The sequence below is a fragment of the Rattus norvegicus genome, chromosome 2 (genome assembly GCF_021556685.1).
Source record: "Rattus norvegicus strain SHRSP/BbbUtx chromosome 2, alternate assembly SHRSP_T2T, whole genome shotgun sequence".
Classification (NCBI taxonomy): Eukaryota; Metazoa; Chordata; class Mammalia; order Rodentia; family Muridae; genus Rattus; species Rattus norvegicus.
Window position 1 is genome coordinate 151,560,553 of NC_141535.1, and position 27,596 is coordinate 151,588,148.

The window sequence follows — 27,596 nt, forward strand, 5'->3', positions numbered from 1 at the left end:
GCTGAAGCAGAAGATCCCTGGATCCCATATGAGTTGGAGACCATCCAGGGCAACATCTTGAGACTCCATCTTAAACTGAAAAGCACAAATAAAACGAAGAGTTGTGAATTCGAATCTTCCAGCAAGAGTTTTCGGAATGAAAGTTAATTCATTACTGAGTATAAAATCGAATGCACATGATTGCAAGGAGGCAAACGGTTCCTTTACCTGCGTTACAATTATGACAAACAAGCATTACACCTGTTTTAAGCAGCATTCTAATTAAATGGCAGATCCCAGCTTGTACTCAAGACATACAGCGCATTGTGTCGTGACTTGCTGGGTCATTTATCATATCGGTTGAACACTGTGAGACATTCTCCACTTGAATTCATGCAAAGAATAGTGCAAGAGAGATCCGCTCTCCTGACAGCAGACAGCCGCCCTGACTGAGCATCCCTGTTTGATTTTCCGATGTCTAACATCACTTTGCAAGTGCTGAGATGGCCAAATATGGGCTGCTCTGATGAAGGACCGCTGTCTCCCCTTCAAAACAATGAGCCAGCAGAGAAGAGCACTTGTTACCTTTGAACACCACTCTCCTCAGAGACATCTGGTGGGGCGGTTACATCAGTTTAGCTCTTCTGCCTCCCTTTTCGGTAGTAATAAAGTCTTCACTCTCATCACTTCCTCACAAAACACTGTCAGAAAGCAAAGATGCTAACTGCCAAACCCTGGCAGAGGCTTGAGATTTACTCTGCCTCCTAAGGAGAACTTCTAAATAGAGGGACGGTTTTTAAGCAGCTGCATGCTCTTTTAGATCGTCCTTTTAGAGGAAGGCCTGGAAGAAAGAAAGTGAAGCATGGGGGTATGAAAGCCCTTTCTTCTGCTAAACTGTGGGTAGACCTTAAGGAGCTGGGAGGCAGGGGTCTTTTTATTATTATCTCCAATCTGAACCCAAGGCATATGTGAAGGTCTAGAATCCCTACTTGAAGTAAATATTTCTTGACTCCGGCTTAAACAACAACAACAATAATAAAAAAATGAAAAACGGGCTTAGTGAGCTGTAAGAAAGGCAGTCATTGGCAGTGACAAAGTCAGGTCTGTAGGTCAGTTCAACTGAGCTCAGTCGCCTTTGCATGTTTTTGAGAGATTTATTTCAGAGCTTGATGTCAACAACGATTATAAAATGTGTTCAACTTAGGTTCTACATAGATTTAGAGGTCAGAGAATATACAAATCATAATTAATAAAATAAAAACGATTCTGTGAGGTCATAGCAGTTAAATTCTTAATTTGTTTCTTTTTTAATTTTTAAAAAGATTTATTTATTTATTATTATATATAAGTACCCTGTAGCTGTCTTCAGACACACCAGAAGAGGGCATCACATCTCATTACAGATGGTTGTGAGCCACCACGTGGTTGCTGGGATTTGAACTCAGGACCTCTGCAAGAGCACCCAGTGCTCTTAACCACTGAGCCATCTCTCCAACCCTTAATTTGTTTTTTTAAACAGAGTATTGGAATGGATATGACATGAAAGGAGGAGGGGAGCCCACTAGGGAAAGGAAGAGGCCAGGAAGAGCATGAAGAAAGTCCTCAGGAGAGGGAGAGAAAGACAAATGACACAGGTGGACAAAAATGCCACCATGAAATTATTAATTTGAATACTAACTTAAAGTGAGAGAAAAATGTTTTTATTATCATTTGTTTTCATTCTGTGACACATTCCTTTGTAGCCCAGGCTGGTTTTAAACACTTTATGTACCAAAGGAAGACCTTGAACTCTGGATCTTCCCGCTTCTATCTCCGAAGTGCTGAGTTGTAGGTGGGTAGGTTTTTCACCATTGAAGGTGAAAAGCAAATGCCTTCTATCTCTGGGGCAGTTAGGCTGTGCTCTTTGAACTCAGGAAAGCCAGAGGCTAATGTGAACTAACACGTGTAAGGCCCTGGGAATTTATAAAGGAGTTCAGATGTCTTCTACTAAACTGATGCGTGAGGACACAGGAGGAGTTTGTCACCTCACAACACTCCCCTCCTCTGTCTCTGTCTCTCCCTTCCCACTTCTTGTTTAAATTGATGGAAATCCTATAGATAGATATTTGAAACTATGGAAGTCAGGAAACACCACAGGAATTGAAATGGTCTGAACATCTTACCATAGTTGCAAATACATCCCAAACACAAGTACAAAATAAAGGTCAATTAGGGAGACAATGTCCAGTCTTGGGATGTCAGCTTTAGAGAAATTATCACCAATGTGCTGTTTCTGCTCCACGCACCAAGACATTCCTGTATTTCTCAGAAGTTTCCATATAAAAATACTGAAGAGAACTTTGGGTGGCTTCAGTGAGTTTGGTTCAAGTTTTCATTTGTATCCCTCCAGCCCCTGCTCCTCAGCAGGATCTTACCCATCCCTCAGACATGCTTGCTCTCCGCGGTCAGATGCTCATCTGTGCTATGGCTTCTCTGTGTTCTCAGGAGAAGCTGGAGACAATGACAGCTCCGTGTGTAGACCCGAGAGATACGGTCATCGGCACTTCGATTTGTAAGTTATTAAGGTAATAGTTCAGGTTATGTATTTGGCCTTCTGAAAAGATTATGACCCTCTGCCCACATCATTCCGAGGAGTTAGGTCCCCCATCACTGAGAACCAACTTAAAAAAAAAGTTTTTGTTTTTGTTTTTGTTTTTTTTTAGTTAACTCACACTTAACTTTTTTCGAAGAGAAAGAAAAGAAACTCCCTTCAGAAGAAAATACACTATTTAAAAAACAAATGACCTGCCATATTTGTTAGAACAGAGAAAACTGGAAGCTATCTTAGTAGCCAATAAAGCCTTATGGAAATGTATTATTTTATAAAATAATTAAAAATAGAATTAAGATAGAAAAGTAGTAGTTTGAACACAGACAATGTGCATGAGTAGAAAATTCTTCCTAGAGAAGATATGGGTCATTAAATGAAAATCTTACTCCCAGGTAGGGTCTACTTCCCCACAAGTTAGTGGCCATTGACTAGACATGCCCCCCTAATACCATTGTTCTTTGCTGCCCACTGTAGCCAGACTGAAAAGCCCAGTTGCTGAGGGCAACGCACTGCTGTCTACTGCACCTAAGATGTTCCGAGAGAACGGAAATAAAGGAGTAGCTAGCTCGGCAGCTATGGGGCAGTGTGGAACTCAGATATGAGCAAAGGTTTCCTCAAGAAAGAAGAGGAGAAAGGAACCGAGTGTTTAGCGAGAGCTTTAAGCCATTCGGAGTGACTGGGCAACAAGGGCTGAAGGGAGAGGGGACCACAAAGATAAGCAGGCGCCAGATTAGAGAGGTCTTAGTGTTTATTCCACAAAGAGGAGCCATTGTAAGCTTTAGAGGCCATGATATACAGCTATTGCAGAGTATATATATTAGAAAGGCTTTATTCATTGGCTACCCACGCAGCCATGTATCCCTCAATCCACCTTGAAGTCCAAGGGTCACTTGTGGACTGATTAAGATCATCACAGGTGTTATAAAGAGACACAGAGCATGAACTGTATGTACCTTTGAGAGGCTGAGAGCACAGTGGTTAGACACTCATCTAAGGAAATGATAGGCTGATGTAGATACTTCAAAGGAGCCCTCTACAAGGTGCTCCTGAAGCACAAAAACAAATGCTTTGGCCGAGAAGGAATGGGCCAGATAGTCTAAACAAAGGACAGCTATCAGTCAGTAAAACAAAAACCACGGAAGAATTTCAACCAAGTTTAGTAGAAGGCACTGGTTAACCAGACACCATGGGAACACTGAGGTTAAAAAAGAAAAAAAAGTTAGCAACTTCAGGAAGAGCTGCCCAAACCCCAGATCTGGGTAAACAAAGGGCAGAGATTGAGGTCACCAGACTCTAGCAACCTGAATGAATGAGACAAAGAAACGTAGTTCAGACCTCAGAGGAGGCTACCTTAGCCAGATGGCTTCCGAAGTCTCACAGTATAGTTGGAAACAGAAGTCTCCTAAAGTGAGGCGGCAGGCAGAAAGGAAGGATGTTTCAGGCAGAAGGGGACTGTAAGTACACAGACATGAGGCTCTCCAGCCAAGTGGCTGGTGCCCTTGGGAATTCTAAGTAGGGAAATCAATAGTAGCTAGAACTCAAAATTCATTGGGAAACTGTGGAGGAATGCAGCTGGACCGTTAGGAAGCACTGGCACTCCGAAGGGCGCATAATTCCATGCTCTGCTATAGGGAAGCAGGATATTGCTTTAAAATCTGTCTTTCCTTTTTAGGAATTCAGAAGTTTTTCACTCTGGCAAGAGATAAGCATAGATGGAATCTAAGGTCTGTCTTACAGAAGCAATGTCTGCTGCAGACGGAACAAAGAGGTCATTGCTTGGAGTTTTGAATTTCAAAATAGTTGTTTAAATCCTTTGGGGCCAGAAGGCAAGAGCTCTGATTTTCAAAAAACTGGGTTTTTCTTTTCTCTTCTCTTCTCTTCTCTTCTCTTCTCTTCTCTTCTCTTCTCTTCTCTTCTCTTCTCTTCTCTTCTCTTCTCTTCTCTTCCCTTCCCTTCCCTTCCCTTCCCTTCCCTTCCCTTCCCTTCCCCTCCCCTCCTCCTCCTCTTCCTCTCCTTCCTCTTCTTCTTCTTCTTCTTCTTCTTCTTCTTCTTCTTCTTCTTCTTCTTCTTCTTCTTCTTCTTCTTCTTCTTCTTCTCCTTCTCCTCCTCCTCCTCCTCCTCCTCCTCCTCCTCCTCCTCCTCCTCCTTCTTCTTCTTCTTTTGGTGAGAAAGAGAAAAGATTGACCCAAATCTCTAAAAGCTGAGTGTGGAGACGGTCCATTCTAAGAAGCCATGGAGTAGAAGCATGCCATAGGATATAAGCAAGTTCCAGTCTCACAGGACAAAGGGAGTTGAGAGGTCGCTCCAAGCAGAAACACCAGAACCAAACCTAGAGGTGGGGATGGGGCGGATGGCTGTGTGCATCTACCTCTGAGGACTTTCTGAGAAGTTTGCCATGAAGTCTCAGAACAAAAAGTTCAATCCCTAGTTCTAGTGTGTGCAAACTGTCTGTTCCCAAGAGGTTCTCTGTGTGTCTCAGTGGTCCCCTAAGATGAGTCTGACACAGGGTATTTCTAAATGACATATTAATTAGTTTTCTTTGCTGTTGCAGTACGTGCATGGGCCTCGATTTTGTTTTTAACTATATTATTGTACACATGTATAGTATTGTACATGAATACTATATTCATGTATACTTAGTGCATTATAAAAAATTATTGTTTTTCAAAAATTGGTGATTTATTTGTTCCTCTTTTTTATATAATTTTATTTTTCTTGCATACTTTATGTATTTACATTTCGAATGTTATCCCCTTAACTCCCTCTCCGACAGCCCCTCCCCCTCCCCCTGCTTCTATCAGGATGCTCCCATTCCCACCAACCTCTCTAACCTCAACGCCCTGGCATTACCCTACATTGGGAAAACAAGCCTTCAGCAGACCAAGGGCTTTTCTTCCCATTGATGCTGGGCAATGCCATCCTCTGCCACATATGTGGCTGGAGCCATGGGCCTGTCCATGTGTACTCACTGGTTGGTGGTTTAGTCCCTGGGAGCTCTGGTGGGGATTGGTTGGTTGGTATTGTTGTTCTTCCTATGGGGTTGCAAACCCCTATTAGTTCCTCTTAGTGACTTAGCTTGACTAGACTCAGATGTAGAAGCAGAAGCTGTCAGTGAGGACAGCTTACATCTCTTGTACTCTGTTCCTGCCATTTTTCTTTAGCTCTCTTCATTCTCTTTGGCAGTGTCCTCCTTGTTTTCCTGAGTATGCTGTTTTCTTCAGAGCAGTCTGTCAGAGTTTGTATAGCAGGACATGTGGAGTGACAAACCGCTGGATCTCGGGTGCTTTGGCCATGGGCCGCTTATCTTCTTTGTCTGAGGGCTTTCTGAAAACATATTGGCAGACATCATCTTCTTTTTGAGAGATTGAAAGTTTTCAGATCCTGTTAGCTCGTCTGGGCCCTAACTGCCAAGGCACAGGAGTATCTTTCCGTCTAGGAATACCCTTCTCTCATTTGTGTTCTGTTTGTTTGTTTGGTTGTTCTTGTCGTTGTTTTTACAATAGCCAATTTGAGAACCCTCAGACTGGAATACACAATGCATCTGTGAACAGACTTGCACTTCCTCTCTCCAGTTCTCCTTGGTCTATCTAAGAATGCCCCTTACTCAACAGTAGATGCACTCTGCCATGGGTCAAGACATCTTGCTTCATGGGAAACCTTGCTTGTCCTTCCCACCACTGATTCAGACCATATAACCCTTCCATTCTTCTCCTATGCCATCTGGCTACTTCTGTTGCCACGTGCTTCTCATAGAGAATACAAAGCTTGTGTCCACCTTCCATTCCAATGAATTTCTGACAGCTAGTGGCTATGAAGGAGCTTTTCTGATTCATCTTGACAATACAAACCTCCTAGGAGATGACATGAAAAAGAGCATCTTATAATTTTAAACTTCATTTGTCTGATTATTGCATTCCTATGCTATTTCTTTTATTGTGATAAAAGTGAGGTTATAAATGGAGAATATTTTATTAGGGTATATAACACAGATAAATTCGCTGAAGCGAGCTTTATGCGATTATCCAGTTGCATTAGATAATACTAAATTGTTTTCCAAATTAATATGTGCATTAGAATTCTCAGAATTACTTTAAAGAGTTTATGTCTCTGGCTCGGGAAATAACTTAGTGACCAGGTGACTTGATGACCAGAGCTCAGTCCTTGGGACACACATATTAGAAGGAAAGAACTGACAGGAGTTGGCCTCTGATCCCCTACGTGTGCACTGTAGCATGTGTATGCTCATTCAGGTAAACATTCAAAATCAATAAGTGTCATTACGATGTCAAATGACAGTGTGCACGCCTTAACACTATTGTTTCATCAATGAAATGCATGCCAGCTGACACCCCAAATCATTTTAATTTCCATTTTTATCACTGAGATGTTGAACGTGTCTTCATGTATGTTTGCCATTTAAAACTCCTTTTGTATAACCTTTGCCTTTCCTATCAAGCCTTTTGCCTTTTGATGTCGTAGATCATTAGCTACTCTGGATACTTATCCCCTGCTAGCTTTAGTTGTTGTAAGCATCTCTTCCAACCAAAGTCTGTCCTTTGAGTTTTCAGTTTCTTGATAGTATCTTTTAGGAAACAGATATTTTTAATTTTGATATAATCAAATTTATGTCTTTCATGGTTAGGATGTTACATAACTTATCTGAGGCACCCTTCCCTATCCTGACATCATTAAACTTTCACCTAAAAGTATAAAAATTGGTCCAGCATGATGGTACACCTTTGATCCCACCACTTTGGAGGCAGAGGGAGACAGATCTCTGAATTCAAGGCCAGTTTGGCCCATATAGCATCCCGACCATCCAGGGCTACAGAGTGAGACATTTTCTCAGAAAGAGGATAAGTGTAACACTTGTCCTTTTACACTCTCAGTCCTTGTGGAACTGGTATTTAAGAATGTTGTGAAGTAGGAATCCAAATCTTTCCATGTCATAAGCAGTCATGCCTTTCATTGAAAGCTCAGCCATGTACCCTGGCCATACATCCACATGCCATTCCTTCTGTAACTTATAAGTATCTTGATGTCTGAAATAAAATACTCCATTGTTATTATTGAAGTTTGACTTTTTTAAAAAAAAATTTGTCTTTTGCTCTTCAATGTATAATTTAGAACCCTCCTGTAAAAAATATATTTGTTTTTACTGAAATTGCAACGAATCCATTGAGTTTCAACCCACTCCATTCTGCTGGTAATTGCTAAAACACCACTGTAATCAATCATGACCAAATCACCAAAACCTAGATGTTATCAAATTCATCGGCTTTTCCTTTGTTCTCTAGCCTTCCTGACCTGATAACAGCCTGCAGCGCAGATGGGAGACTTCTGCTTTCTTATCAGCATGTGCTCTGGACTTTGGTAACATCATGCTGTCTTATTTTCCTCCTAACCTAGTAAGGGAACCCCTCAGTTTTTACAGGTGTCCTTTCACCTCTAACTGACCTCTAAGAGCAGGAGTGCCAATAAACCAGCTATTTATTTCTCTCCTCCAGTTTACTCTCTGGGTTGTGGTTTTCTAGTCTATGGCTTCCAATATTACTATGCATTAGTCACCCCCCGAGTATAGAGATACACAGGTATAGCTGCTCTGACTTTCAGAGTTAAAACATCCAACGGTGTTTCTGATATACTTGGCATTCCAAGTTAGACTTCAAGCAGACATAGCAAAGTTTTCATGGGCATTTTTTTTCAAGTTCTACACTAAATAATGATCCTTTCTGTGGTAGTTCGAATGATAATGGCCCCATAGGCTCATATATGAATGCTTGGTCCCTTGTTGGTGTTTTGGGAAGGATTAGGAGATATGGCCTTCTTGGAGAAGGTGTGTTATGGGGGTGGGGTAGACTTAAGGTTTAAAAACCCCATGACAAGCCCAGTTTCTGCTTGCTGCTTGTAGATCAGATGTAAGCTTTCCACTATTGCTTTAGCATCATGGATTCCTGCCTGCAGCCATGGTCTCTGTCTTGATGGTCATGAACTCACTCTCTGAAATTATAAGTACTTTGTTTTATAAGTTGCCTTGGTTATGATATCCCTTTCATGACAATAGAATAGTAACTAAGACACTTTCCCAGACTAAGTAAATAATGTCACCACGTATCTATTTTCCTAACTAAAAGAATGAATAAATAACAGTAAAACAAAACAAAACAAAACAAAAAAACCCAAACAACTATGATGACGTAAATCACTGTAGTCTGGATTCATGAATTCTCTGTACATGATCAATTTACAGATTGTAGATGCTACTTCCAAAATCTATTTTAAATCCTTCCATTTAATGTCTATTTCATCTGCTATTGTCCGAGTCGAAGCCATGATTTGATTCTCTTTTTGATTTGATTTGAAAACAGGAATTACCTCCTATGTAGTGTCTCTGCATATGATCTTGCCTCCCTGTAACTCACTCTTCATTAGGAGTTATATAAGAGTTAGGGCAGAACCCGTGCCATCTTGGCTTAAAATCTCCCAAATCTCTCTGACTATAATTAGAATAAAATCAAAGTCCAAGAAAAGCCTCCTAAGGTGACTCTTGCCTACTTCTTGGGCCTTTGCTCACTGAGTCCATCTCCAGCAACCTCCTTTTGCTTCCTCAAACACACTAAGCTCCTTTCTCCTTGCAGCCATTGTATGTGCTGACCCCTGATGCCCTCAGTTCACTGCGTGCCTTTTGTTCCTTAATCTACTCTCAGCTCAAATGTCTTTAGAGAAGGGACCTCCCCTGACCTTCTAAGAGTTCCACCCACCATAAAACTTCTGAAATTATTCTCACGTGCTGGTTTAGGTATTTATTCTAGACTAGAATCAGGGTCTTTGAAGGCTAGGGCCTTGTCTGTCTTGTTCATCGTTGTTCCAGAATCCTCAATAGGGCTCGTCACCTAAGAATCCCTTGACAAATATTTACCAAACAGATAAGAGTTCTCTCAGAAGGACGTGCATTATGATAAGGAAAGAGGTCAGATGGCTATGGTCTAATGACATCTTAAAATTTTAAACTACAATTCAAAAATAGTTGTGTAAATAGGCTTTATGCAGAAAGCAATGAGAAAGACAAATGAAGGTACTGTGTTAGGGCGTGAGCATATCCTTCCGGGTACGGCTGTGTGGCTACCACTCTAATAAGTCAAATTAAAGAAAATCAGCTCTGTGTTCATATATTCTCAAAGTGAAATAAAGCACTGTCAACTTGTGAGAACAGTTCGTATTTATGATTTTGAAAGAAGAAATGAAACCCCACATGGGTGTGTTCCTTTGCGTCCTTCGGTGACCATCCAGCTTATGCTCCAAACACTAAACTTGTATCTGTTTTATAATGTGCCTTTCACTTGGAGGCTGCTGAGCACTGAGCCCAGGGTCTTGTGTATGTGTCCACACCTGAGCTGTATCTGCCCCTCCCCCCGGGCCCTAGAGTTTATTTTAAAACCAAAAAGAACGATTCCTTTCTAACCCTCTAATAGACCATATTACATCAGAGATTGTATGCCTTACCTGTCTTAGAGAATGAAAAGCCAAACAGTAAGTACATGATTTTTCTCTTGGTTTTAATTACTATTCGTTTTAGTTAGCCGGATAAACAAAAACCAATGACAACAAATACAATGGCCTGCATTACAGATGACAGGCAATGGCTTGGATGTTTATGTCCCTCCAAGCCCAAATGCTGACACACAAGTCTAACTGTGATAGTATCGACCGGCAAGGCCTCCCACAGATGTGACTAGAGGCCCAATGAGAAAGGCCCAGAGAGCTAAGCCCTCACAGAACTCAACCACATTCATACTCTGGCCTCAGACTTCCAGACTCTAAGAAATCACTTTTTTGTCTTTTATTTATTATTTTCCCAGAGTAGTTTTATTTAAGAAAATAAAAGCAACTAATCATGCTTCTCTTTATTTTCTCTTTTATAAATAATGCAATACACTGTATGTAGTGCCTGGTCTCCATTTCTCCTAATAGTATATATGCCAGTGATGTTTCATTTATAGACATGCCATTTTCCTAGTTTCATACAATTCCATCACATGGATATACCATATTTACTTGTAAATGTTTACTTGTAATTATTTATAATTAATAAATGTAACCACGTTCCTTTTGATGAGTGAGGATTGTTTCTGTCATTACAAATGAATATCTAATACAATGGATAATTTCATATGAGCATCACTTTAAACTTACGCAACTGTAACTGAGGCATATCTAAAGGCAGCATCACTGGGCCTGACGGTAAATATACAGGTAATGTCTTACTCTTGAATTCTCAGTTTACCTGCCTGCCCGAAATTGTCAGCCATGCCTTTGGCTTAACTATGCTCACGTCTCCAAACAATTCTTCCATTTCTCCAGTCACTCCTCGGTCTAAATCCAGACCTTCTCCATATTCTTGCAGCTTACTGGATTCCAGCTTTGTTTAGCTCATAGCTGTGAATCACTGTGTTAGTATAATACACCAAGATAAAGAAGGATTAAAAAATAAAAAAAAAAAAGATAAAGAAGAAGCAGTCAATCTAGGAAGAAGTCAGCATATAACTCTGATTCAGGTCCTTGCGCTCTTCTTTCTCAGTCTGCTGTCCTGCCTAGGACACGCTGACAATGAAAATGGCAGCCATCCATTTAATATAACAGACCTCCATGACTGAGTACAGACAGGCTTACTGACTGATTTCTAAGGAGTATCAATCAAATGTGAATGGAGCATAATAGGAAAAACAAGATCTTATCAAATAGATTTGGAGTTGTGAAAACTGGGGCTAACAATGTCTGCATTCCCTCATGGGAGCTCACAGGTGGAAAGTTACTGAGGCCAGAGGAGTAAGTATATTTCTTATGCATAGTTGCATGGAAATGGCTCAGAGGTAAGAGTACTGGCTGCTCTTCCAGAAGTACTGGGATCAATTCCCAGCACCCACATGGCAGTTCATAACTGTCTATATCTGGAGTACTATGAGATCTAATTCCCTCTTCTGAAAAACATACTTATCTACAGAAAAAGGCCATATACATAATAAATAAATAAATAAATAAATATTTAATAATAAAAAAAGAAAGTCTGTAAAAGAAGCAATAAGAAACTTTACTTTTGTGGTCTCTTTGTACCAGTTGTGGGCATGTGCCCGACGGGGGGAAAATCACTTAATGTATACACTTAAATACCTATATTTGGGGTTGGGGATTTAGCTCAGTGGTAGAGCGCTTGCCTAGCAAGCGCAAGGCCCTGGGTTCGGTCCCCAGCTCCGAAAAAAAAAAAAAACCCTATATTTAATAGTTGCACTTACGTACCCACATTTAATAGTTATTTGTATATACTCATGTTTAAGAGACCCACTTATATACCTGTGCTTAATAGATATACTCACATATCCATGTTTGATAGATATCTATGTTTAATGGATTTAGTTTATCCCAAATCATTTAGAAAAATGATTTACAGGAAAATGGATGGAATGGGAGATCATTACGTCAAGAGAAACAAGGCAGACTTATAAAGATAAGTAGTACATGTTTTCTTTCACACATGGGATCATAAAAGTGAAGCTAAGGCTGACTTCCCAAAATGGCTGCCAATTTCTAAATTAATAGACCTACAATGGTCATCTATAGAGTGGAGGAGGGCCATGAAAGCCAGCAGCTACTCAGTCTAAGAATCTAGAAGCCTCAGAGTAAAAGGGACCAATGGCATAACCTTAGTTCACAGCCGTGTGCTCCATGGCTTAGTCCGTAGCGTTGAAGTTCCCTGAAGAGTCACTGGTGCAGTCTATATTCAAGTTCGATGGGTGACAGTGGTGGACTTGCGTTTGCACACAGAGCTCTCGAGCCTTTAGCTGCATAGAATGAGGAAGACAGACAGGGCTTGATGTCATATGGAGCTCCTCCCCTCCTCCCCACAACACAACAAAGTGCGAACCTCAAGTGTAAGGCCATGATCACCGGGCTCCATTGCCTTAGGCACGAGGCAGAATATTATGAAGTCAGGAACATGGCAGAGTGTGGGCCATAAGCAGAGCTAGCAATGTTTGTTATTTATAAGCCACCCAAATTATGGTGTTTTGTTTTATTTTAAATTTTTAAACTTATTACATATCAATAATAAGTGTGTTTTGGTACTTACGATGTGTCAGGTGCTGCTGTAGGCACTTTAAATTATGACACATCAAGTTCTCATCGAAACCCTTTGGTGAGGTGCTCTTGTCCTCATTTTTTCAATGAGGCAACAGACACACCGTGGTGGTAGCATCCTCAAAGCTCACACCACTAGTTCCTACACTGAAGTTGACACTTAGGTCCAGACAGTTTTTGTTGTGGAAGCTGCACTGTATCATGGTGTGTCCCACAGATGCTGACTTCAGCTGGATGTGATGGTAATTTTAAATAAAAGTATTTTCTATACATAATTGAGGTAATATTTGCATCTGTTCCCTATTTTAAATAGCGTGTTGTTCTGAGTTGCATCAGCACTAGGACCGGAGCAGACTTCTGAGGAAGATGGTGCTCTGAAGCATCAGCTAACATTACCTGACTACTCCTTTGCTTGGGCTCCTGGGGGCACTTGGCAACTTGTACACTCCATGGCTCCAGAGAGCCCTGCCCACAAAGGCTCAGTGAGAACAACATCCCCTGAAGTTGTTAGGCTCTCTCCATTTACAGTGGACCCGCAGGTGGCCTACAGGTTTACTGGCTGTCTAAGAGCTTGACTTTCAACCAGGAGACCCTTCTTTTTGTATACTAGTAGTCTGTTTTCAATTATACTTCCGTCAGAGTTTAAGACTAAGAGAACATACTATAATGCCACTCTCAATACTTAAAAAAAAAGTACTAGTTTTTTGTGAACTCCACATCATGCACCCCAATCCCAGTTATCTCCTCTTCCCCTTATGCTTGCCCTCTATTCTTGAAACTTCCCCACATCAGAGACAAAAAAAGAAATCTTGTTGTGCAAATGTGAATGCTTCACTCCTTTTTTAAAAGGGGAACAAGAATACCCTTGGCAGGGAAGAGAGAGGCAAAGATTAAAACAGAGACTGAAGGAACACCCATTCAGAGCCTGCCCCACATGTGGCCCATACATATACAGCCACCCAATTAGACAAGATGGATGAAGCAAAGAAGTGCAGACCGACAGGAGCCGGATGTAGATCGCTCCTGAGAGACACAGCCAGAATACAGCAAATACAGAGGCGAATGCCAGCAGCAAACCACTGAACTGAGAATAGGACCCCCGTTGAAGGAATCAGAGAAAGAACTCGAAGAGCTCTGGGATTACAAGCACACACCACCACACCTAGCCTTTCTTAGTTTTTTTTCTTTCACTTGAGAACAAATTTAGGTTCTCATACTTTCAAAGTAAGTATGTTAATGACTGAGCTATTAATTCTTAATACAGTTGAACAGTACTCAGTTGACCAGGTCCTCATGGACTACTAAACTTGACCCTAAAAGATAGGCACTGTCTCTCCCAGGGCTAGAAACCCTGTGGACAAGGAATCTACATAGCCCTCTGGCCTACCTTTTCTTCGGATCGTTGAAACCTTAGGTCAGGAGGGGTGATGAGCAAATACAGCTGCTTGATGAGACGAATGAGATGGAGTCTTAGATGTTTTTCCTGTTATATCTCACTGTATCCTGTCCATATATAGAAAACACAAAATGTTTTGTGTGGCCACTCCAATTTTTCTGTCCCACTTTTGTGATTTTTCCTTTGACAGTGTTTACTGATAACCAGTAGAGTTCTCTGAGCATGGATGATGTCGCTTCTGTCTTTAGATAATTTTTTTTTTTTATGGAGCTAAAGGTACTAGTTGGTAATACTTGTCATTGTCTACAAGTCCGGGATCTCCTACTGCTTATGCAAATTGGTCAGTTCTCTTCAGTGGACATTTTTCAGTATGAATTGAAAGACTAGGATATGTAGCCCACGACATCCTTTCCAGCACTTGAGTTCTTCTTTCTGTGAACCACCATTGTTTGCCAGACCATCTTATCCTTAAATACGCTTGGAGCACATAACAATCTTTCCAGTTCTTGATAAATGAGGTAATGTTCTCCGTGGCTTAGTCAGTTCTGCAGCCTTGGTTTTCACATGCTGCTCTTTGAACTTGGCATTCCGGCTCTCTCATGTTTTCTGTTTCTAAGTCACCACTGAGTATACCGTATGCCGGCTGACCTGTCACTCTGTGCTAGCTAGGTCACGTTCACTTTTTGTTTTTGATTTTTGAGCAAGGAGACACGACTGCTGAAAAGGAAAAGCGCCCAGGTGGACTTTTCAGAGTTTCAGGGATCTTTCAAGGATCATGCTCTTAGAGCTGTGGCTAAGCTAGGAATTAGCTCGATTCTAAGATCTCAGGAACAATCACAGATCTCAACTTAGCCCCAGACAGATGCTCACACCTGGGGAGGGGATGGTAGGCAGAAATATATCATCTTTCTTGGACCTTTTGAATAGATTTACAAAAGTTAGGCTACAGGCAGAGAGCAACAGAGCCAGAGGCAAACTGTACAAAAACGCAATGCTACCACGAACTGGGGGAAAGTTGGGAGAGGAAGGAAAATAAATGGAGCTAGAGAGCAGCTGAATCGCAATAATAACATAGTGGATTCTTTGGAGCAAGGTTAAATAAACAAATCTGAGGTGATGGCCAGAGGACCAGATGAGCAGAACTCCTTTCACCGGGGCTTGAGAAGCTGCTGCAGCATGCTGCCTCTTGTAGCTCTCTAGGAACCTGAGCTAGTCACAAAGCATTTCTGTAGTCTTACAGCTTTCCTCGACCCCTTCAAAAGTTCCTATCTCCTGCAATAACCCGATTATGTGTCTGTGCCTTGCTGACCAGAAAGGCCGAAATAACATGGCCTCTTGGTTGAATACACACCCGATGCTCTCGAAGTGCCTGAATGTGGCATGGGTAGGCAGGATTCAGCACTCAGTCAAGTTTGCTGAAGGGAAGGGAAGGGTTCAGGATTACTTGAGGTGACTGTTTGAGACTGATGAGAGACTAGTTTCTTATCTAGATGAAGGTGATGCCAAAGTCACCCGACAGCTTGCAGACTGGAACTGAGTGAGGCCTAGAGTGAAACGCATGCAGTCATTTGACCTAAGCCACGTTTGACGCTGCAGGCTGGAGATTTGCTTTTTCCATAACCTCATGGGTCCCAGATAAAGGATCTGGTTGGCTGATGAAGAAAGGCATTAGAAGTGGATGAGGAGGAGGCCACTAACCAAAGACTACTGCTACTAATTACAGAGAAACACTCTCCTTCCACACAAGACTGCAGAGGCAAAAGCATGCAGCCTTTCCCATTTAAAAGTGAGAGCACATACTGTCTGTGTCTACCGTGACAGAAACGGACTTCTATCAATAGGCATGAAGAGCAATCATTAGCCTGAGAGTTCTGTGATTTTTTTTTCCTGAAACATATTCTATACCTCGCTGCTCTCACGAGGGGAGCCGATTTGTTTATGCATCCCCGAGTCTTTTCAGAATGCTCTAAATTGAAACAGAGAATCTATTGTCTCCACACACCCCCCCCACCACCCCTTGCTTCTAGTGTAAAATCGAATAAGCAACAGCACACTGCAGGAAGTCAGTCTAGCCACAGTGAGTCTGTACTTGTGTTTGTGAGAGAGGATGAAGAGAATGAATACTTGCCCTGTGGCATCAATTTCCTGTATAATGTTCTTCAAGAGGCGTTTGGAAAACGCCCAGCTACACAGATGTACATAAATACCATACATAACTTGTTTTTGTCCGTAGAAAGAGGAGACTGTAAATTATGACAGAGATGCCTTGCCATCACCTCCTGGAAGCTGGTAAGTCACTCCGCCTTTAACTGTGTGACTTAGATGGTGAGTTATTCCGGAGTTTTACACTGGAAGGACAAATCGGGAATGCGGCATTTAGCTTCTTTGCTATGGTATTCATTTAAGAGCGCTTTTATCTAAAAGTTTGCATGTTCCTTCCTCCTGGAGATAGGCAGAAACAGCATTTCCCAACAGAAAGCAATCTACATACATTTGGAGATTTGTTTTCAAGTGGCAGGAAAATGTACGTGCACATTACAGAGCATCTCTTCAAGAGTGCCCAGGTCTGTTCTCGGTTCTTAGAATCTTACCCTGGACACTTCAAACACTATCCTTGGCCATCTTGTTTAAAAGGTGATGGCTTGATGGAAAAGCAAACCCCTGTTTGTGTCTCAGCCGCCAACCTGTAGAACTGGGGCGGAGTTTAAGAACTTGACCCACAAAGAAAAGTTTCGGTAGAAAATAAAGGGCAGCTTTCTAGGTTAGCTTTGTTATGTTCTCATCCATGCTTGGGACCTAACCCAGGGCCTTATACAAATCCCACATATACTAGGCAAGGACTCTAGCAACAGAGCCACATCTCCAGCTCCAAGGTCACCTACCTCCTAATAAAAGGCCAGAGAAGAAATAATATCATGAGGTATTACTAGAATTCAAAGCCAGATTGACCTGGTCCTAAAGTCTGCAGTCTTTTCCCCGATTTAGAAGTTGTAAGCCTAGGATCCGTAGATGGCCTCAGAAGATGTTAAAAAGCTTACATTTCTTCTTTTCTTTTCAGACGAGGTCCCAGGCAGCCAGGGTGACTGCCTCCACTTCTGGAGTGCACATTATGGGCTTCTCCTGTCATATCTGTTTAATGTGGTACTGAGGCTTAGTGCTCACTAGGTGCTGAGGCAAGCATTCTATCAACTGATCCATGTCACCCCACCCTCGGGGCCCTAAACCATGTAAATCTGACATTGTGTGCATGTGTACGGTCTGGGGAGAGGGACCAAAACTTCCCAGATCTCTCAGCCATCTTCCTAGAGCCTAGGAGACTTGTATTTTGTTTTCTGCCGGCTGTCACTGTGCACACCATTCCCCTGCCGGAGTCTGGAAATCAGCATCTACTCTCTATTTCAACACGTTCAACTCTTTAAGACTCTGCATCTAAAGTGAGATCATATGGAACTTGCCCCTCTGTGCCTGGCTTAGTGTCACTTAACATAATCACCTCTGTGCCTGGCTTAGTGTCACTTAACATAATCACTCACAGGTTTACCCGTGCTGTTCCAAATAATAGAACTTGCTGCTTGCTAGTTTGTAACGGTTTAACAGTATTCCATTGTGCGTGCATACCACAGTCAAAAAGTATTAATTCACTTTGTTTTTGTGTCGGGAACACCAACAACTCTCAGGCGTGCTCCGCCAGTATACGCTCCATGCTGGGGTTGCTGGCTTGCGTGATTGCTCTACACTAGCGTTTCCCTTTGAGAAGGCTTTGCAGTGTTTCCCTGAATGCCCACGGTAATCTGCAGTGTGACCAGGCGGTCAAGGTTCTCTTTCTGCCCAGCCCTGCCAACAGGTGTTACCGTTCATCTCTTTATAACAGCCAGTCTAACAGGTGTGCAGGAGCTCTTTGTGGCTTTGATTTGCATTTCTCTGAAAATTACTGATATCGAGCAGTTTTTATATAGTTTTTGCTCATTTGGACGCCTTCTTTTGAGACGTGTCTATTAAAGCCCTCACATCCATTTGTCAATAGAGTTATTTTCTCATAACTGAGTAGTTTGAATATGATTTTTTATCTGATTCATGATTTGCAATTACTTCCTTACAGTTGTGGGTTCTCTCGTCACTGGGCTGTTCCCTCTGCCAAGCAGGGGCCCTTTATTTTGACATCCTCTCCTCATCTATTTATTAAAATATTTATTTATTTACTTACTAGCATATCATTTCATTTTATTATAGATATAAAAACTCACACGGGTCCCTAAAAATAAAACTGAAGACTAATAAGTAGCAAAACATGCTGCTTTGAGGCCTAGTGGGACACAAAGTTATGCCTTAAAAAAATCAAAAGCAAAAAAGAAAAAAAATAACATACAGGTACAAATGAATGGTCAATAAATCTCATGCCTGAGAGAGTGAGATAGGAGGCTCGCTACCAAGTGGTAGGCCAGCCTGGGCTACAGAGAGCCTGTATTAGAAAACAAAACAACAAAAGGGGTGGTGGTGGGGAAACGCCCACTGGGTTGGTGGTAGTGCACTTGTGCACTTGGGCAGCAGAAGCAGACAGATCTCTGAGTTCCAGAGGCCAGCCTGTTTTACAGAGTGAGTTCCAGGACAGCCAGGGCTATACAAAGAAACCCTATCTGGGGGCGGGGGGAGAAGCAAAAACAAACAAAAAAGAATGTGGGGTTGGGGGGAGGAGAGAAGGAGGAGGGGAGGAGAGGAAAGGAAACAAAAGAAAGGAAGTGCAAATAAAACAGTGTGGTGCTGTGGGCACGGTGCATGGTGTAATCAGCCTTAGGGACATAGTAGCAGGAGGATCAGGAGGAGTTGATGGGTAGCCTGGGCTACAGGTGACCTCACAAAGAAAAACTTCTAAAAACAATAAAAGAAAAGAAAACTTACAGCTACCCACCTCCAACTGACCCAGGGTAAGCGCAGACGGACAGAGATCACCGAGTCAGCCTCTGTGGGTGTGAGCCTGAGCCATCAGCAGGACGACCTTCCTATGGATCCAGAGACCCTCAAGGCCTGGTTTGTTGCCTACCATGCCATCTTAACCTATACCGTCTCCATTTTGGTAACCAGATATTGAAGCAAAGACTGAGTCTCTGGAAGACTTCCAGCCTTGTGGGGAAGTTGACCTAACTAACCAAGAAAGACCAGGGTGCTCCAAACCCAGATTGGGTGGCCCTATTAGGCCCAGTCCTTAGGGTAGCAGTATCGGTACTTGCGCTCATAGCTCCTGGAGGACTCCATAGGCTTGATGGACAGGAGTCTGGTTCTTCAGCCTTGAGATGGCCAGCAGCCGGCCGTAGGGTAAGCTAGGACTCAATGCTGCTGAGTGGGACAAAACATCTAAGGCGGGCACCTGAGGTCACTGCTCCTATTAGAGCGTGCACCAGGTGAACCACACCACAACTTGCTCATTTTGCAGGGGATGAGTCTGGCAGTCAGCACCTTGCAAGCCTCCTAATCTAGGGCTCCAGCTCGAAGTGTTTTTCTAGCTCCCAGTGTTGCCCCCTACTACACTCCTGGTCACGGGAACTTAGGGTTCTACCATTAGGTGAAGCAACATCGTGTCAAGATTCGGTTCTTGTTCACAGACTGCTGTGAGAAGCCATACATAGGTGCAGAAAAGACCTTGTGTCTTCCGGAAGAGCAGCAAGTGTTTTGAACTGTTCAGTTATCTGCCAGCTCCTTCGTTTATTTTTTGTTTTCCTCACTCTTCGGGGGTCCTAGGCAAGAAGGTGTGATAGGATGCGCTGTTGAGACAGGGTCTCTCTAGGTATCCTCAGCGGCCTCACCTCAGAATCCTCCCACATCAGCTTTCCGAATGCTGGGATTCCAGATACTGAGAGCTTCAAGGTTCTCAGTTTGAAATGTTATTGTTTCAGTGCAGCATGGTGGGGAGTACCTTTAGTCCCAGTACTCAGGAGATAGAGACAGGCAAACCTCTGTGAGTCCTAGGCCAGGCAGGGCTATACTGTGAGACCCCTTCTCAAAAAAAATTGTCTTTTTTAAAAATGTAGTCTCAGGTTTCCTAGTCTTAAATACAGCACACACAGGATAAATATTTACTATGCTGCTCTGAGTTACTCCACCTCATCCATTATCAATGTTGGGGTTTAATAGATGAATTTCCAGCACAACTGGCTTTCCTTCAGAGTCGGTCATCCCTTGAAAAGATGATTTTAAAATGCAGAAATCCGGATAGAGCATTTGAAACTATTCGGTGTTCCCATGAATAGGTCCAATAACTGTAGACAATATTACCCAAGGATTTTTTTTTTCTGTCAGCAAGCCCCACTCCTTGTGCAAAGGAATGCAAACTATTCAGACCAGCACTACAGAAGAGAAATATAATGTAAACTACGAGTTCAAGCCACCCTTGTGATCTTAAGCTTCCAGATAGCCACACTGTACAAAGCAAAAAAAGCCATATAAGCAAAGCTAATCTTCATATCTTTTATTTAGTTTGTTGCACCCAAAATATTAGCATTTCAGCTCACAAGCAGTAATGAAGGATTACTCAGTTGCCTTGGGTTGAGTTTTCACAGGGTGTTTTGGAAATGTGATGTGTAATTTTAGGGCTGGGGATACAGCTCAGTGGTAGAGTGTTTGTGTGCATTGAGCCCTGCATTTGGTTCCCAGTACTGAAAAATTCTACTGATTGTATATTTTACATCAGTGCAGAAGACACACACACACACACCCTTCATGTTCAGTAGCTACCATGGCTTATGGCTGCCATACTAGATGTTGTACATGGAGATGCCAATGGTTGGAAGATGTGGGTGAGGCTAATAAAGTCTGGAGGAAAGTGGGGACGAACGCAGCAGGTTTTGGCATGCCGGAAATTCTTTGATATTCCAGGAAATGGTGATGTTACCCGGACATCGGCTCACATTGCCAAAATTGCAGCCATGCAGGTGATTATTAAGATGTACAAATAACCCAACAGAATGATCCCACTTCAGCAAATGCCTTTTTACCTCTAGTTGTTTTCTTTTTCTTTTTTTCTTTTTCTTAAAAAACAAAAAACAAAAAAAACAAAAAACAAAAAACCACAAACAAAAAACAAAAAAAGACTGGCAACCCAATGTGCACATGTAGGGAAAGCTGTGATGTAGGGTGACTAAAATTTACGCCCAATAATTATAATCATCATGTTCTTGTAACCACACCTAAGAGCAAAGGATCTGGGAATTTATGGTGTGGAACTGAAGCAGTCTCCGGCCCCTTGGGGAAGACACACAAAATAGAGGTTTCTGAGGTGCATTCCTGTGTTTTACAGATGGAGGAGGAGGTTGCAGAGAGCCTGAGGGAAGAAACCATCTGGACTGACCACGCTATCAAAGAGCTTCGGAAGTGCTGATCCACACCCGGTCCAGATTCACACACGGTTCCCGGATGTCTCTCTGGGACTCTCAAAAAGTGCTCTCCCACTGCGCTCGATTCTACCTTTAGCTCGAACCCAACTCTCTGATGTGTTAGGATCAAGCATATCTTCTTTTAAAAAATAAATCCTTTCTTTGGGTGGGACTGTCCATATCTGTGATCCCAGCACTCCGGAGAGAGAGGCAGAAGAACCTGGCCAAGCCCAGCCTAATACTGCATGAGATCCTTTCTCAAAACCAAAAACAAACAACAACAACAAAACCAATCCAACCAAACCACAACTAATGCCTTTGGCCACTTGTCAGGGCCACTTTGTGATCTAGAAATGTGTGCATCTGATGTCTTTTTCAAAAGAGCATTTTCTTTTTCTTAGTTTTTTACTTCACAAATGTGCCAAATGCTGTCTTCTTCCAGAATATACTGACCGTCTACTCGCAGACATGCAGCTGGGTCAGCTCCACTGCCACACATCGAGTTCCCCAAACTGAAATATTACCTGAAGCCGTAAGTTGAGATCTAATGTTACGTGTTAAATATGATAAAGTTAAAGAGACCTACTGAGAGATGCTTTAAATTTTAAAGGACAACAAAACATAGAAAGTCCTCTACCGCCTGATGAAAACAGAGATGCTGTTCATTTGAGAATCTCATGGTTTATTAGTACATTTTAAATCATCGATAATGTAAATTCCAGTTGTTAAGCGATTAGGGTGAAATCCTACATGCTCGAGCACAAGCATCTCTGGGTGAGCTTGTATGCTATCCCCATCACTAAAGTGTCAGCGTGGCCATCCCCTGCATGACTGCCACTTTCATTATCTTCACTGTCAGCAGGCCTGCCTTGCCATTAATCTGCTGTTGGGAAAACAGCCCGTGAAAGTAACGTTTTCTGGGGGGGCATTTCCTCTGCACTCAGGTTTCTGTCTTCCCAGCAGGTTGTAGAGTCCTGGGGTGGTATACAATTGGAAAATACAGCATTGGTAAAGCAATGCACAATTTAAACAGTTTCTTGCTCTTTTGAAATGATGCAGCATTATTTGCTGAGTTGGAATAGAAGACTCTAAGAAAGCAATTAGCTTAGGAGGGTGAAGAATGCGAGTCAAAGACAACTACAGCTGAAAACCCACAGGGAGTAACTCAATAAAGTCGCCTAGGACGTAATTCATAACGGAGAGCGTCGGAGTGTGGAGGAGTGTTGGGAAAGGTGGTGACTCATGTTCCCTGCACAGAGTACAACCTCAGAATAGTGAGGCTGTTCTTATAGGCAGATGGGAGCTGCAGGCCCCGCTAGGGATGATCTTTCACTATCTGAATCTAATATTATTTTCGTGGCGATTGTGTGTTGCTCGCGGCTGGTGTACAAGCAGGAGGAGCATTCATCTATGTGTGCTATCTGAGGCGCGTTTTCTGGTTCTCTGAGCCTGTGTCTGCAAAACAGAGATGATGCAGATTAAGTTAGAAGTGAATAATTTATGAGGTAAGTTCTCCAGCACATGCGTGGAGCGCAGATCATAACAAGACTCTCAATGTTTGTATCTCTATCCACCCTCTTGTCTTCCCTAGCAAATACTCACGATTACTTTCTACGGTGTAGGGATGACGACAAGGCCCATCAAGGCTAGAAATCACCCAGTTTGTAGGAAACTTTCTAGTGCACAGCCAGACTTCTTTAACGTGTCAACTGTGTTTTCCAGTAGCTTAACGTCAATAGAAGTTGAAAGTCGTCAATCCAAACTACAAACACATAGGGAAACTCGAGAGTCTGGAGTAACTGGGTCATTTCAGGGGAATGTAGTCATATAATTTTCAAGTGCATACAGTAACCAGAAAAATGAGTAACAAGGGCTGGCTGGTTAGGCCCAGAGTTAGTCAATAGATAAAAGTGATTAGCATATCTAAGAAGGTCTCCTCTTGCCCACACGCTGAATAGATGTTTTATAAATAAAAGAAACCTCCAGTATTGAAAAACAAATCATTTTCTCTGCTGAGTAAGCCTCCCTCTCCATCATTATTAGCTACTCATCTGCTTACTAAGCCATCTCCTTCGTGAATCCACTTCAGCTCAGTCTCTGCACCAATGACTGTTTTTTAAGTAGAAATTAAAAATGTCCACATTAAAAAAAGGTTTATTGTAAAGGTTAAAGTTTATAACCAGCTTGATTTATTGATATTCTAATCCATCAAATAATATTTTGAATAGCCGTAAATTCCTAAATATTTTCCAAATTTTAGTTATCCAACTTGACCCAAAAGATCTATTCTGGTATTTGCTAAGAACTGCAAAGCGTCAACTATGTCCTTTGTAACTATGCAGAGTTCTTGAGAAATGCAGGCGCCTTTAAATATTCACACCATTTAGGAGTGCTCTTTAGAATAGGAAGTGGCAGGCAGCAGATAAAGTGTTCAGGCTCTAGGCCTTGACAGGCCTGGTGTGGAGTCGGCTCTCAGTTACAGACCTGAGGCTCCCATTTACTTGGGTGGACCAGACATGGCTCAGCTCGAGTGTGGAATCTTTTAGCTGTTGCTGCTAATCCATGGAAAATACTTTAGTGTAATGTGTTCTCTTTTAAAGTTAATGAATTATTGCAAAAAAGAACAATGGGATTTATTCAATATGGTGGCCCTGAACCATGCCAAATGTCTTGTGGTTTTCTGGGAACACAACAAGGTAGTTATTGGTATCGTAATAAATGAGAGGCTTAGCATTTCCCAGCTGCCGAACACATGGTCATTACTTGGGAGGACAAATAGCAGGATTTTCTGTCCCTAACGTGTAGTCTGCTCTAGCTCTGCCTGCATAACTACAGTGGACAACTGGTGGGGTTATAAAAACCTATATTTCATTTGTTCTTCTCTATTTAGCTGATATCTGCCCAGAGTCCGACTTTCCATGGCATGCGAGCTCTGTCAGGACCTTAGCTCTGTTTTGGTGCCTGTCTTCCTTTATAGAAGTTAATAAGCAGCTGACATAAAATTTTTATTGGGTGGTATTTGGTTTTTACTGCTAGTTTATGGACATAGCTAGATTTAATATTCAATAAACAAATTCTAATCACTTGCTTTATGCACAGCGAAGGAAAAACACCAGATTATGTTTTTCAAAAACTCTCAGTCTGGATGGAAAGATTAAATGATGTTGTTTATTCAGAATCATAGACAAATGAAGTCAGAAGTACAGTAATTCTAGTCTCGGGGTTCAGTATTTTACTCTGACAGAGTTAATGTAAGCAGCCACGTGGTCAGTTGGATAACATGTCACGTGACTGCCTCTCCTGTGGTGAGGGGCAGCTGCTTCATGTCTCTGAAAATCCAGCCACACACAAAACGCAGGTCTTTTGGTTTGTAATATTCTTTTTTTTTTTTTATTAACTTGAGTATTTCTTATATACATTTCGAGTGTTATTCCCTTTCCCAGTTTCCGGGCAAACATCTCCCTCCCCACTCGGTTTGGTTTGTAATATTCTGATTCCCCTGTCCCAGAGGCATTAGGATTCTAGTTTCCCCAAATTTTTTAATTTTTAAAATATTCCTAGCTAATTTGAGTCCTACTAAGAACCAATGAAGTATACTGATGGGCATTGTCATTTTACAGATGTGGACTACCCCAATCTGGATCTTTAAGGACTTTAAGGCTTTGGTCTTTAACTTTACCCTTTCTCAGTGAGAAAGAAATAAAAAAACACCAAAGTTATAAAGAATGCACTAAGAAGCACAAGGTATTGGGAGAAGGTCATTTAATGGTAGCTTACCAGTGCTAGGCTCCAGACAGGTAGGTAGATTTGTATTAAAAAAGCCAAGTTTCAGGCTACAGATGACAGAGAGAGATAATAACCAATCAGAAAATGACATATATCATAACTAGAATAAAACCAGGAAGGGTAACCAAGGAAGCTGTCGTTATACATTAAGTGGGTTGCTGACAGAAAGCACCTCTGTAGAAGGGACATTTACTCTGAATCCCAGCTTGAGAGGAGGACCTGGTCCTATCATGAACTGAGCAAAAAGCTTCCAAGGCAACAGGAAAGAAGTGTAGTCTAAGGGCCTTGGGTGAGAAGGAACAGCAGAACAAACATGGCCAAGGCAGACTGGGTGAGCGCAGTAGAAGTGCAAGTGTGATTGCAAAGGCAGGCAGATGCCCTTAGGTCTCGGTAAGAACAAGGCTGACTGTGAATGAGTGCAGAACTTCCAACCAGGAGGCAAAGTCATTTGACAGTTGGCATATTTAGGGGTCCGATTCTGAAGGTTCTTGAACCGAAGCTGGTGGGACACGGTTGGCCTATGATGACGTCATAGACCTCTATGGGCAGAGACGTGATGAGTGTGACAGATGGGGGTCACTTCAGGCCAAAACAGAACAGGTTGGGCTGAGTGAGACTGCTGTATATACTTCTCTTCAGGAGAACTCTAGGGAATTTGTTATCAATGACTCAAAATCGTATTTACTTTTGTCATGTGAGTATGAGAGTGTGAGAGGGTGTGTGTTGGGTGGAATGACTATTACTTTCATTTAGTGCTCATTAATGGTATTCACCATGAAGTGGTACAAATGGAAATATAATCACCTCACCTACCACTCCATGGCACTGTCATTATTAACAGTAGAGACTAATCCAGACAGTAAGATGAGAGAGAAATGTTTCTGTGCTCTGTCTGCACCATGCCTGCCTGGATGCTGCCACGCTCCTGCCTTGATGAGAATGGACTGAACCTCTGAACCTGTAAGCCAGCCCCAATTAAATGTTGTCATTTATAAGACTTGACTTGGTCATGGTGTCTGTTCACAGCAGTAAAACCCTAACTAAAACATTGGCATTTTGTATGTTGTGTTAAAAGACGTGCTTGACACTTCATTTTGATGTATTGCCTCATTAACCTTTCATGGCTGAACCAATGTGTTTATAATATATGGGACAGCTTTGTCCTAAGAGAATATTTTCCACTGACTCAGCAGATGCTATAAAGATACTGTAGTGCGATGGTTAATATTAATTATCAACTTCACAGGTTCTAGACCCACTTAGAAGACAAGCCTCCCGGTCAGTGAGAGGGTTCTATGTTGAGTTAGTTGAGGTGGGAGCTGGGGTCCTTGGTTACCTGTAAAGGGGAAAGTGAACTGAGTGAGTTCATCTCTCTCTACTTCCTGCCTGCAGATGCCGTGTGACCAGCTGCTTCGAGATCCTACATCCATGGCCTCCTACCTGATGGAATGCATTTTCCATCTGCGAGCCAAAATAAACCCCTCTTTTCTTAAACTGCTTTTGTCAGGTGTTTAGTTACAGCACCAAAACCAGTAACTAATACATATCGCATAGGAAGTTCTCTCTCTGCAAGATTCTGGTACATGCGAATTTCAGTTCCACTTTTCTTTTTTTATTTTTGGAGTTTTTTGTTTTAGATAGGGTTTCTCTGTGTAGTCCTGGCTGTTCTGGATCTCAATCTGTAGACCAGGCTGGCCTCGAACTCAGAGATTGGCCTGCTTCTGCTTCTAGAGTGCTGGAATTAAAGGTGTGTGCCACCCCTCCCCACATTTAGTCCCATGTTTTAACTAAATAACTAATAACACTGGTACAGTTTCAGTTGCCATGTGTGCTTAATCTAAGTGTACAGACTACAACCAGCCCTGCTAGGTTTTCACTATGACTTATGCAAATAACAGGTGCACATTAGTATCTGTGGCCATTCGGATCACTTCCTTTAGAGACAGTCAGTAATGGTTAGTCAGTATGCATCTGTCACTCAGCTCACAGTCAGCGAGCTGGGTGTACAGTTGTATTGTCCTTGTCTCTTGGTGGACAGCCCTAGTGTCCACTTAAAAGCAGAACAATCAAAACACTGAACTGTCCTATGACGGTTGATGGTGATGGTAGAAAGAGGGGGTCAATAAGTGCAGTAATGGAGGAGAGATGACTGTGGTCTCGTTGACACTGCTGAGGCCTGGGAGACCGTGGATACGCAGCCAGAGGAATTCATCCGCACAGAAAGGAAAGGATGGAGATGGCCTAGAGGAAGTGATGATGAACTAATATTGATGACATCAAAGAGAAGGAAATGGATCATTGAAAAAAAATAGCACAATTAAAGAATTTTCATTTTTGTAAATCATGGGCC

At 42.2% G+C, this 27,596-nt stretch overlaps 1 long non-coding RNA gene across 9 annotated transcripts in view; it reads left to right on the forward strand.

Moving 5' to 3' along the window:
* Positions 1-26,740, forward strand: part of LOC147996287 (uncharacterized) — a 37,746-nt gene extending 11,006 nt beyond the window's left edge. Inside the window, exons 3-8 of one of the 9 annotated variants that reach the window (XR_015675327.1) lie at positions 2,464-2,543; positions 7,867-7,942; positions 21,385-21,992; positions 22,856-22,965; positions 26,088-26,206; positions 26,639-26,740. This is a non-coding gene — a long non-coding RNA (uncharacterized LOC147996287). Of the gene's footprint in view, positions 1-2,463; positions 2,544-7,866; positions 7,943-16,143; positions 16,386-19,001; positions 19,122-21,384; positions 21,993-22,855; positions 22,966-26,087; positions 26,207-26,492; positions 26,525-26,638 lie in introns of those variants that run through there. The other 8 variants (XR_015675332.1, XR_015675340.1, XR_015675328.1 and 5 more) reach the window with 8 other exon arrangements.
* The last annotated feature ends 856 nt before the right edge of the window (positions 26,741-27,596 follow it).